We start from the raw sequence: 12930 nt of genomic DNA on the forward strand, positions 1-12930 counted from the left end.
GATTCCTACATGGCTTGGAACCCATAGAAATGTTACTGACATACCCATGTTGTGTAGAGCTTTTAAGTGAAAATGGATGCTGGAAATTATCGGATCCCTTAGGTTTTCTGGTGTTGGTAATAATTTTAAAGATAAAATCCCTGATTTTTTTTTTTTTAAATCTTTTTGAAACAGCTGCCATTTTTTATTCCCCCTACCTATACTTGGCCTACTCATAAATTTAGACTAGTAATTATACATAGTTATAAATATTATGAACACTTCTATTCCTACGAAGATAAATGTCATAAACTACTTTATAGTATATTATACTAGCTTTAATTTGATTGCTGGCAGACATCTGTTTATCTACTGATTCCTGAGATATAGTTTCTCTTAAACCAAATGTTTTGTCCGATCAATTAGAAATCAATATCTTGCGAATTTATTTTGGCAAATACTAATATTCCTATGAAGATAAACTTTATAAACTACTTTATAGCACATTAAACTACCTTTAATTCTAGCGCTGACAGAAATCTTAACGTCCTGAAGAATATATAACAATTCCTGAGATAGGTTAAGATAGATTTTCTAAAATAAATTCACCAACTACGGATTTTTTATGAAATGTTGCTATCCAAAAAAGTATATCTCGGAAAAGTTTTTCTTATAAGGTAATAAAAAATTGTGGTGAAATAACTTTTTATATAATTTTTTCTCCTCTTGGGCTCTTGTACTAAAAGCTCCGTGATAAGAAGTGAAACATACTCCGTTTTTCAAAATTTTGTAATCGATTAAGAATTGAATAATCCAAATATTTGATCTTGTTATCGATATTTTTTTTCTTTTAAACTAAAACTAATAAGGCTAGTTCTATCTTATCATAGTTTAAAGGCTATCTTACAAGGACGATTACGTAATTCAAATTTTCTTTCCTCTAAATCTTTAATGAGGACGTTATCAAATAATTAACATTGAATGGGAATAAAAAAAATAACGGGAACTGAAACAGTATTGAAAAAAAATATTTTTCCATTAAATTTAAATTAATCAACAACACGTCGATACATAAACAAGAAAATAACAATTTCGAAAATAACAGACTGATTAATTTATACTAATAAGATAATTTTTAACGTCATTAGAGGAAAAAATAATTGTTTCATTAATTATTAATATACAGACATCAGCAATCGGCAAATCAATTAATTGACTCGAGTCAAAATAATTAATAAAATTTCTGGTTGGATTAAGATGGCATTGGCAAAGTTCGGTCAGTTAAAAAAAATCCCTTTTCTCTTTTAATTTTTTTTAATTTTTTATTTATTGCTATTTACAACTGTAAATTATAATACATTTAGTAAACTTGATCTCAGTTAAATTGGAGTATCATAGGGGTGTAGAGAAACTACCCATTGGTAGCACTCTAATGATGTTTTACATTAGCAGGTCTCGTGGCCATCTTCTTTTCAAGCGCCTCGGAGGATTGTAATGAATGGAAGATATAGGAAGGTTAGAAACTAGTGGGTTTGGGATGGAAGGAGTGATATCTGGTTCGGGTTAGATCCTTTTAATTTTTAAATAGTGAAATAGAATGAACAGCGACCGATCATGGGACATAGTTAGTATTGAAGAATCTACAATGTATTTTTTTTTTTACTTTCACTAACCTATATATGAAATATGTAGTGAGAGAAAACATTGTGATCGTGCAAATTTTCGAATTCTAGTTTTCGACGGAAATTCACGTTTGGAGGTTCCCGAGTCCAATCTCACGAAATGTTCTGTGTGCCTGCGTGTGGTTGAGCTAACTAAAAAACGAAACTGAACTAATATATTTAAGGGGGGTATTATACCTAAGAAACTACTGCAACCTTTTCGATAATACCGATTGGACCTAAGTGCCACTTTATAGAATCGATTTTTCACGTTTTTTCGATTTTCTGAAAAATAGCTCTAACGATTTTTATCAAAGTCGGTAAACGATCAATTGATCTTTAACATCAGTTAAAGTTTCTCTTTGTTGTTGTTATCTGGGGGTTTAGGGCGTAAAACCCTGAGGTCATCAACGCCTATGTTTCGTTCTTTATAATTCTATATCATTTATATTTATAATTCTATTTCACTTTATTTTTCTCTTTAAATAATTTCGAAAAAAAATTTAAATAATTACTTTTTTTGGTATTTTTTATTACGTATAACAGATTTTCTGGTTTAAATCTTATTCAAAAGGCCATTCCTTTTTAAGAAAACTAAGACCATTTCCACGTTCTTCTGGTCATCATTCAGAGCATCCAATACACTCGGTCCTACTCCCAATCTACTCAAGTTCGCATAATAAAAATGACATTTCTCAAATATGTGACTGATCGTAAGTACACTGTTGCAGTATTGACATTTTGGCGGTGGCTGCTTACTGATCAGATATGTATGAGTTAAACTTGTATGAACTATCCTCAATCTGGCAATAGCTACCTCCTCCCTGCGATTGGAACGGTTTGATGTGGTCCATGGTTTAATGGTTTTTTAATAGATTTTAATTTGCTTGGCGGGCTTTCATCCCTCATGGCTTGCCAACTAGATGATATTTCATTTTTCATCGGAAGACTATTTTCTTGGGGTGTCAGAATGGCCGCGCCCTGACCTGGAAGAGGTAAACCCACCCATATAAAGAAAACAGTTTTTCCCAAGTTTTCGAACATGTTGGTATAATTGTGATTTTTTATGATTGCCAGGTGTTTCGGGTAAATGATCTTCATGGCTTTTAGTGAACTTAAAGAGTCGGTAATGATAACTATGTTAGTATTCGTTACTGTCATGGAGAAGTGGAGTGCTGAGGCTATTGCATGTAATTCAGCTATATATACACTGCATAATTTATGCAGTTTTATTTTATGGGTTGAGTTGTTTGTGATGAAAAAAGTTTGCGTTGAAATAGTTTCACAGTGCTTAAATGACGAATTTTCAATTCAATGAAAAGTTGTACGAAACTGAAATTATATATTTAAGGCAGAAATATAGCTGGAATGTGAGAGAAACTTTTTCGATACAATCGACAGATCGGAAGTGCCACTTTATAGAATCGATTTTCCATGATTTTTCATTTTTCTCAAAAACGGCTTTAACGATCTCCAATAAAGTCGGTAATGCAATGTACAATTGAATGTTCTTTAATATAGGATTAATATTATACTCTACTAGAAATAGTATGACAGGGATTAAATGACGAATCATTAAAAAATATTCCATTAAAGTTGCTTCATTCATTTTTTTATTTGAAATTATTAACCATTTCACATTAATATTAACAGTGAAAAACGAATGAATAGAACATAGTTACTTTTGTTATTTTATTCAACATATATTTAAGCCTTTCAGTCAGCAAGAGGTTTAACTCTATAAAATAGTTCTTAGTATTTTCAATATTGATTCAATAACTACTTAGCATTGAATAAATGGCCCAAAATGTCAATATTAGTTAACTGTTATGTTTTTGTCATACTTTTCCACTAATGTTATTGTCGGATATAATTAAAATTATAGTTTGTAAATTTGTGTGCAGGGGTCATTTGGAAAATTAGTAAGGGCAAATATTATTTTTAATACAAGATTTGTTTGACCAAGCACAAATGTTTTGGTAAAAATACCTTTGGTTTGTTCTTTTGAATTTTTTTGGTTATTGCATTCGATTTAATTATTTTCATTATAAAAAGTAACGAAATAAAGATAGACGATATGAAAGAAAACGTAAATTTCAGCAATGTAGGTTGTAAATGACAAAAATCATATAAATAGTGCTACATAACCGATGAATTCAACCTTCCTTCTAGAATTTTTATCAGAATTGTTTTATATAGTTATCTAGACATATAATGTCTTTATAAAAATATATTTGTGATATGTTAAATAAAAAATAAACTGCTTTAAGTTAACAAGATTTGAAAAAAAATGTATTTACACCGAATCGATTTTTAAAATACCCAACCTTCAACAAGAGTTAATTATTGAATCAAAAGGTTGAGGAAATTCCTTATTTATTTAAAACACGGAGAGCCCAGATATTCATTGGTCGGCAGTTGTGAAACAATGCAAACTGAAAACAAATGTGTGAAAGTTACACAAGTCCCTTTGATTTGTGCTTAACAAACGACACCCGTCACTCAGGCCAACTTTTACCAGGCAATCCAAATAAACCCATCCACGCGAATTTGCCATTGTTTGGCAAATGTATAGAGACGTCAATTTTAAATTCGTCAACTACACCATAAAGTAGTTATTAATAATTATACTCTACTCCGTAATAATGGCAAGTTCCATGATATTTGTCAAAATAAATTCACAAAATGATAATTTCTTATTGTTTGAAAAATAATTATTGACTTGAAAAGATATTTTGACGGGAATTATACACATAGAACTCAAGTAGGGCTAAAACTGAAGATGGTAAAATGCACTATGAAGTAAGTTATGATGATACAGTGAAGTCTCACTTATATGAAACTCACTTGTACGAAACATTCAGTTATGGGAAGAATTTCTCAATCCCCTGCGAAAAGCCCTGAATTATGTGTATGTAATTATCCATTTATACGAAACATTCAGTTATACGAAGGAAAGTTTGGACCCGCTTTATGTACATATTAGTAAAATTTATTCATTTCTATGAATTTTTTTTTCTTCCGTGGCAAGACAAAGGACGAAAAATACAGTGAAAAACGAAACAGTAAACAACTTTTTTCCAAGAATAACATCCGGTCCCAATGACTCTTTATGTTTATATTCTACTCCTTAATGAATAATAAGAAGTTCCTTTGCCTCTTCCATTTTTGCAGAAGCTCTTGAAGCCTTTGAAGTTGTAAAACGTTTTATATATGCGAAAGAGATTAGCGAGAAGGAATCTAACACCTTAACAGAATGCGAAAGAATGATGTATTCAGCCAAAAGCAACATGAAACAATTAAACATGACACAATTTTTTTGTCAAAAATTAAAAAATTCGGATTAAAGATAAATTAAATTTGTATACCATAAATAATTTTTTTTCACTTTGGTTTGGTTTTTTTTCAACTGCATACAACATACGTATATGTACCTACTAATTATGAGAAAAGAATTCTCAAAAATATACGTACATAATATGTATTGCGTATTCACTTACACGAAATATTCACTTATACCAAGAATTGTTGGTACCCCCTCATATTCGTAGAACGGAGACTTCACTGTATTTCAGTTATTTGTAGTAATTGAGAAGGTTTTTTTTTTTTTCAAAATAAACCTTGAAATCTTTTAGTTGCCTCTTCAATTACGTCCACAATTTTTGAGTGATTTGTGGACTTAAATATAATCTTTATTCTATTCATAAATTCTTGGACCGACCAGAGAAATCGATGATTCAAAATCTTCTGGTGACTTGTAGGCAAAAATTATGACTCAAGTAATGTGGTGGAAAATTTAGTTTTTAATAAATCTAGAGTGGTGCACGCATCACTTACTTGTGATTTTCGAAAACAATTCTAATACCATAATGGTAAAAAAAAACTTGAACAATATATTTTAATTTAAAAATAAACTTTTTTTTCCCTACACCATAGGAAGTGAGCTATTTCGCCATTTTCCCTCTGGCAGTCCAATACAATTTTACTTTTCCTCTTAGTCGACCCGCATCCTACTGAATATTATCTAGACCAATACACGTTAAAAGATGGTCTCCATCCATGTCCCCCATGTTGTATGGAGGACATTTCGGTAAATCTACGATGCTAATTCGATGGAGGAGTTTTTGGAGCAGATCATGTCCTGTCACTAGCCGAAAACAAGCCACTCTCTCAGCTCTGCTAAGATTGTCGAGGATTCGTTTATCCTTATCCAGTAGGCTCTCCCACTTCTTTCCTTCCGCTTGAACTTTGTGTCTAGCGCTTATCCTGTTCTTACAATAAGAACTTATGAATGGAATATGGTCCGGATGCGGTCAAAAAAAAAAAACTCAAATAGTAGATAATTATCCTATTTTATCATCTATACACACGGTCAATCAATAATCTTCCAATAAGAACTTATCATTGATTTTACTGTTTTACTGTAGGAAAGTGTTGGACAGGCTGGTTCTCTGCACAACCGAGCTTAGCCAACCTGTCAGCTTGTTCATTACCATCAATGCCAACATGGCTTGGTATCCATTGAAGATCTATAACCCTTCCTCTTTTCTTCATGATAGCAGCCATGTTTCTGCACATTTCTTCCGTGGGTGACTCTGCGGCACCTGGTGTTGTCAATTTCTGTATTACGGCTTGGGAGTCGCTGAAGATTACAACTAGCCTGCTTTTCTGCACCATAATTATCACATCCAACTCCAACGGCAGTCCAAAGGACAGTTAACTATAAACCATAAACTATGAAAATACATTTTTAGAGTTCTTATGAGGGAAATAACGAATATTAACTTTTTTCCAGCCAAGAATACAACAGTATAACAAAAGATTTTTTTTTTGTTTTTTTCCAATTCGAGAATGCCTGAAATTGCAATTGTTTGGCAAGCATGTAGAGGTACTATTACAGTGAATAATATACCTTATGTGTTCTGAAACGATTGAGTATTAATTTCAATCAAAATAGAAGTTAATAGAATGCTGTGTGGGTGCGCAGCGCATTATATTTTACTGATAAGGATCTAAAAAGTTCAGTCGGACTTTTGCTGCTTTGATGTAATCTCATTTTTTGAAATCCCAAAGTCTTATGAGAAAACACGCGTATCCAAAGATTGATATCATATCTATATCGAAGGCTTATCACTGTGACTAAATATGTATACTTCCACTAACTTTATGATAAATATAATTAAATGTCCTCTCTTTAAGGAAAATTACAACTTTTCAATTATTTTTTTGACTGATCAGATTTTATACCTAAATGTGTTCAGTCAAAAAATCAATTGATAAATTGAAATTTTCCTAAAAGAGATAACTTTTAATTTTATGTTTCATAAAGTTAGTGGAAATGTACTGTGAAGCAACCCATTGATTTATTGAACTTCATGCGCATGAGAATTAAATAAAACGTAAAATGTTTTCATTTCTTAAATAAATACTTGAAGATTAAAATCTTAAAATTATCAATTGCACTTTAATCTATTGCGGTTATTCCATCGGTGAGTACAGGGTACAGTGTTATGAATTACTTACAACACATCTGTTGAATCGTTGCCTCGTTTTGGCTTTTGCACGATGAACATCGTTTGTAAGTTTAATATTTTTTCATCGAGATATTTTTATTTATATTTTCATTCATATTTTACAAAAGTTTTCATAAAATAATACTTTAAAAATACACAGTTTTTTATTTTTAATTTGCTTATTAGTAAACTTAATTACGTCATATTTGTTTAAATTTGAATATTACTTTACAGCGTTTAGAATAGATAACGCCATCTTTTCTTAACAAAGTTCTTATCAATAACTCATTTAGCAAACGTTAGAAAGTTATTCTGAGTCATAATGGTCATTAATACCTTATCGATAATGATGGGACAAAACTTGAGAAGAGTATTCTTAGCGTTTTTTTTTTCATTTTAATTCAAAGTAGGGAAATATTGGAAGTAGGTACTTACCTACCGAAAAATTAAGCTATAAATTTAGTGCAGTGTGTGTTTAATCCAACTTTCATTTAATTATCTACTTTGAGTTGAAATTAATCCTCGTTCATTTCAAAACAAGTATCTATATATATATTTATATATCTATATATACATCTTATATGAAACATTTGCATGTCATCCTTCCTCGAGATGACTTCTTTTCTCATAAGGTTTCGTCCATGTGATGGTGGATGATTCCTAGGGAGTTAAGTGTCTTTGCCATCTCCTGGAAATCGACCCCGAGTTTCTCCATGAAGCTCCTAATTGTACTAGGTATTGTTCCACGGGCTCCGAACCAGAGGCCTCTCACTTTGAAGTCTCTTTCTCCGATGACATCAAAGTACTTTTCCTCAAGGAAAGGGAAGCATTTATCGTAAATTTCCTTCCTTTCCCTTTCCACTTTATTTTCCTGGTCAAGGTCATTATTTTCATATCTTACGGTGTAATCAAGAATGATTATTGACTTCCCCGTCTTAGGGAAAGCTACAGTAACCGCATATAGTATGGGATCCATCCGTATCCATACAGCAGACCTCTTGGGAGGAGACTAAATTTCTTTCTTTTAGGAGTTTCAGTAACTCGTATTTTACTCTGTAGTGTCTGTGAGTTATGAGGAGGGAGTTGTTGGGGCATTTCCCTAGCATATGTACTGGCGTTTCAGCCTTTATGTTACAACTGGAACTCCACGCAGGAGTGCATCCTGTATATTCAACTTCAAGGCACTCCGATTTTTCTGATCAACGCCCAGTCTACGGCACATTCAGCAATCTCGGCTGAATAATCGAATGTGGACTGTAATGCAGCGGGTATATAGGACAGCCTCCAATTGGCAGCGGATTAAGCCTTAAGCATAAACCTCGAAACCTCCTCAGAGCGTACAACATCGCCGTGGAGGTGTTCTCAGGTAACCATATAATGGCTTTGACACTCCTATGAATCATTGTGTCGATGCCATCTAACATCGACACATTGATTCGATGTTCCTCTGGATAGCTTTGGAGAGGGTAAGATCCGAGAACAAATATTGGATGGCAAAATTAAACTTCTGATCGGGCTTAAGCCTGCAAGAGGCGACGAGGTGAATCAAATTTTCATTTATCTTGGTCACCAAATCTTTCTTGAACTGTAGCAATCCTAAGAATGTGCATCCTAAATATTTTATAGTATCTCCTTCTTTCATTGTTTGGATGCTATCTCCGTTCTCCAGGGAGACCTTCGTTGCTTCCAGCTCTCCTTTATCTATAATGATGCTCACAATTGTTCGAGGTTTGAGGTTCGAAACCCAAACCAACTTCCTTAAAAGTTCCCTGTACGCTGTTGATGACTCTTTCCGCTGCATCGTTGACTATTGGGCTTATATGCATATTTACTTGCAAAGGTTTGCACACACAGGTCGCGGTACAGATGGTCTATGGCCAGGTTGAATAGCGAAGACTATAAGACGCCGCCTTGGGGTACTCCACGCAGTAGCACAATGTCAGCACTTTGATTTGCCGTGTAGAGTGGGCACCTTTGGCAGTTTTGAAACAATATTAAAGTATGGACGCCTCTCAATCGCTGGCCTGAACGCACTTTGATTTATGCCCAACGAGTCGGTTACAAATTCAGACCCTTTTGTCACTCAAAAAACCATTTGCAAACTTGGGCATATTCGAATTTGCCATGGTTTGTTAGATGTATAAAAGCTCCTTTAAGGTGCCTCTTCTCGTTTACCAGAAAACAGCAAATTCTGCAAGCGAGTGGATGGGTTATTTGCCTTGGCTGAAAATTGGCCTGAATCTGAGACCGGCCACTTGAGTGTCGGTTATTGAGCAAAAATCAAATGGCTCAAAGTACAATACTGCATCCACATGTTTGTGTTAGTTATCATTCTTTTAAAACTGCTCACGGATAAATGTTTGTACAATCTGTGTTTTAATTAATTAAAAAAAATTTCCCAACCTTCAGATTCACATTATTTAAAATCTTGTTAAGTTTATTTAACAAGGAACAAGTTTACGAAGACATTTTCTGTTTAGGTTATTAAATTAACAAATAGCTGATAAAATTTCTAGAACGAAAAGTTGAATATGTAGGTTATATTGTACTATTTCTATGAATTTCGATCATATATACTATCTTTATTTTGTTAATTTTTATAACAAAAATAGAGTAAATCAAATGTAATATCCAAAAACATTCAAAAGAACAAAACAAGCGTGTGGATATCGACGTTTGTTGCTTCATTTGTTTATAAGTCTTGGATTTGCGGAATGTGGTGAAGTGTAGATATGAAAGGGCATAAAATTTAAACATATAAAATAATTAAATATTCTCTCGATTTTAGCAATCAAGAATTTTAAACAACTATTTGGATAAAACAGTTTTATTTTTAAGATTATTCATATATTATACAAGTAAACATTATAATAATTTAACTGTAAAATAATAATAATAATAATATATGTATATAAACCTAACTTCACATAGTACTTTTCCTATTAATTTACCTGTATTCATCACATATCTCAACTTTGTCTAGCGATTTCGGAATACCATGGATACCAGTGTACGAAGAAATTGATAAACATCTGCCTTTCACAGTTACGATGTAGTAATTGCTCTTGAACAAGGCTCCACTGTTGATGACAGCTGTTCTTTTAAAAAGGGGATCCCAAGTTCCCAACAAATATATACCCAGGAAATGTGTATGGCCACAAAATATAGCGAGAACTCTATATTTAACAATAAGAGCACTAAATCTATCCAATTTATCTCTGCTACTTTCAGTAACGAACTTATCTAGAGCGTCGTGGAAATTCAATACTATCGTCTTTCCTCGTTTTCTTGCTCTTTTGAGATCAATTTCTAACCAGTCCAGAGAAGAATTAACGTGTATAGTCGGTAAAGCATAATGATCGAGATCAACTCTATAAGTAGGATAGTTTTGAAGTTGTACATAATGAAGAAGGCCGTGATCCCAAGAGTATGCCAAACTTCCACTTCCGTAGTAATGATCATAATCACTATCGAAATTGGACAAAAGTTCAGAGCTGTATCTAGAAATCTTGGAAGCCATTTCCTTTACAGCGCCCCTAGCACAAGCATTCTTGCTGAAACTGAATCCTTCGGTGCACTCACCTACGTTGTTACTGTAGTCGTGATTTCCCAGTCCGTAATAGTACGGAAACGACAACTGATCATATATCTTGTAAAAACTCCGTCTTGTTGTTTGACGTCCGAATTCAGTCATGTCACCATTGATGATTCCGAAATCGATCGGCTGACTTTTAGAAAGTATATTAATGCTGTCAACCACATTCCTGTTTAATGTCTCCCAATAATTCTTGTTAGCCAAGGAATTGGGTATATCGTTCTTGTCCAGTCTCCAAGGCTGTGGATCAGACATTACTGCAATGCTGTATTCTCTGGAGAGTTTTCTTTCATAAACTGTTATAGTTATCTCTGAATTGTATCCATCACAAACCCAATATCCGATGTGGAAGTCTTGATCATTTGTACTGATGACTTCGTATTTATTACGCCCTATGAATGGATTGATGAAATATACAATGATTTCGCTTAAGTTGACTGCCGTAAAGTAAGTGAAACCTCCCTCGAGACTCAGCAATATACTGTCGGATTCGGCTCCGAACCTAACAGAGTTCCCTACCGGTATATTTATCAAAGGTTCGACCCACCATGTCCCATGTTTCAGACAAGAAGATTTTAAGGTAAGTTCCTCGTTGGCACGATTCCTCATGACAATGTCAATCGATTTTGAAGCCGTAGTATTTCGCTGATTCAGGAACCTGCTTCTTTCGTACTTTGTGCAATTCGAACTCCATACTTTCAACGAATAAATTAGAAATAAACAAACTAAAACGACGAAAAATGTCTTTACTGTATTTGATAATGAAAACATCATTGAGGTTTTTAGACCAACTTACACACAAATTCACTCATAGATGCTGTTTTGTTTTGTCTTAAACTTAAGCCATAACTAAGATGAATGACGTAACTTATTTTAGAGATTCTCTCATACATTACAACCATTATTAACCAATAATAATTCGAGGATTATTTAATATATGGATTAAATTTATTACGTACCGTTAAAAAGAAATTCTTTTTCTCATTTTCAAATGAAAACTGTAAAGTAACACCGTGCATTCTGATTACATGTGGTTTGTCAATCAGATGCGTCCACTCTTCTTAAATGCATTTTAGTTAAAATGTAGGTATTGTAAATAATATTCAAGGAAAATTAATTTTACCCTTAAACAATCAAAACACATGTTAATTATAAGCTATTTAACATAATTTTCATTAAACTATTAATCAATTTCCATTGTTATTAAGGGTCTTGATTAAAATATATTTATTGGCAACAACCATTTAATGTAAAGCTTTACAGAAAGTAAAGTGAAAATGAAAATTGTCTTTATATATGTAAAAGAGAGCTGTCGAATCTTTGTCCACAATATACTTTTGAATTACTAGACCGATTTGCGAGCAGTTTTTTTCATAATGTTCCCTTTCGTCATGGGGAGGTTTTAAGACAATGAAATTCCCGAATTCTTGAGTAGAAAAAAATCATGAAGAAAACTAAGCATTTTCGGTTTATAGCTCATAAAATATGCTTATTGTGCACTTTTCGATTCGTCTCTTTTCGAATAATAAGAAAAAATATTTTTGATTCCATTAAACTCTATTATATTAACAAAAAGTCATAACTATATACAATAATTTATAACAAAGTATCAATTGTGTTCATTGAGTCCATATACATTCTCTAATACAGCAATAGCGAACCGTTATGATTAGGTCAGCTAGCTATCAATGAATGAATGAATGAAATGTTTTTATTTATAAAAAATGAATCTATTTAAAAAATAAAAAACTCATCAATAATGGAAAAATATCTGTTTGTAAAAGCCTGTTTGCAGTTTTAACTGAAACACATAAAAAACAATACTTTAAAAAAAAAAAGAAATAATAAGTTATACGCTTTAGAAATGATGCTTTTATTAAGTCAATAATTTAAAACAACAATACAGTAATTATATATTTTTTTAAAAAATATAATCATATCAAACTTGTAACAACTGTGGTATGGCATTGATCCCTCACATGTCAGCCAACTAAGCTCTTTCCAATGTAGAACATCGTATGTATGTAGGGGTATTCATGTTTTAACATGTTAAATGGAAAAACTCATGTTAAATCGAGTTGCCTTCTTTTACCGTGGTAAAACGAAATAACATTTAACATGGCTGAGAGTCTGTTACTTGGTCTGTTAAATGGAGAATGACGTCACACAATAGACCAGTTGA

The 12930-nt window shown here is 32.7% G+C and overlaps 1 protein-coding gene across 1 annotated transcript in view; it reads left to right on the plus strand.

Annotated features, from left to right (window-relative positions):
* Nucleotides 1-7108: 7108 nt before the first annotated feature.
* Nucleotides 7109-12930, plus strand: part of AdipoR (adiponectin receptor) — a 46622-nt gene continuing 40800 nt past the window's right edge. The window contains exon 1 of the mRNA XM_014432730.2: nt 7109-7218. The gene's annotated coding sequence lies outside the window, so the exon portion shown is untranslated. The remainder of the gene's footprint in view (nt 7219-12930) is intronic.

This window comes from Halyomorpha halys, unplaced genomic scaffold (assembly GCF_000696795.3).
Source record: "Halyomorpha halys isolate HHAL.00 unplaced genomic scaffold, Hhal_1.1 Scaffold1103.1, whole genome shotgun sequence".
Classification (NCBI taxonomy): Eukaryota; Metazoa; Arthropoda; class Insecta; order Hemiptera; family Pentatomidae; genus Halyomorpha; species Halyomorpha halys.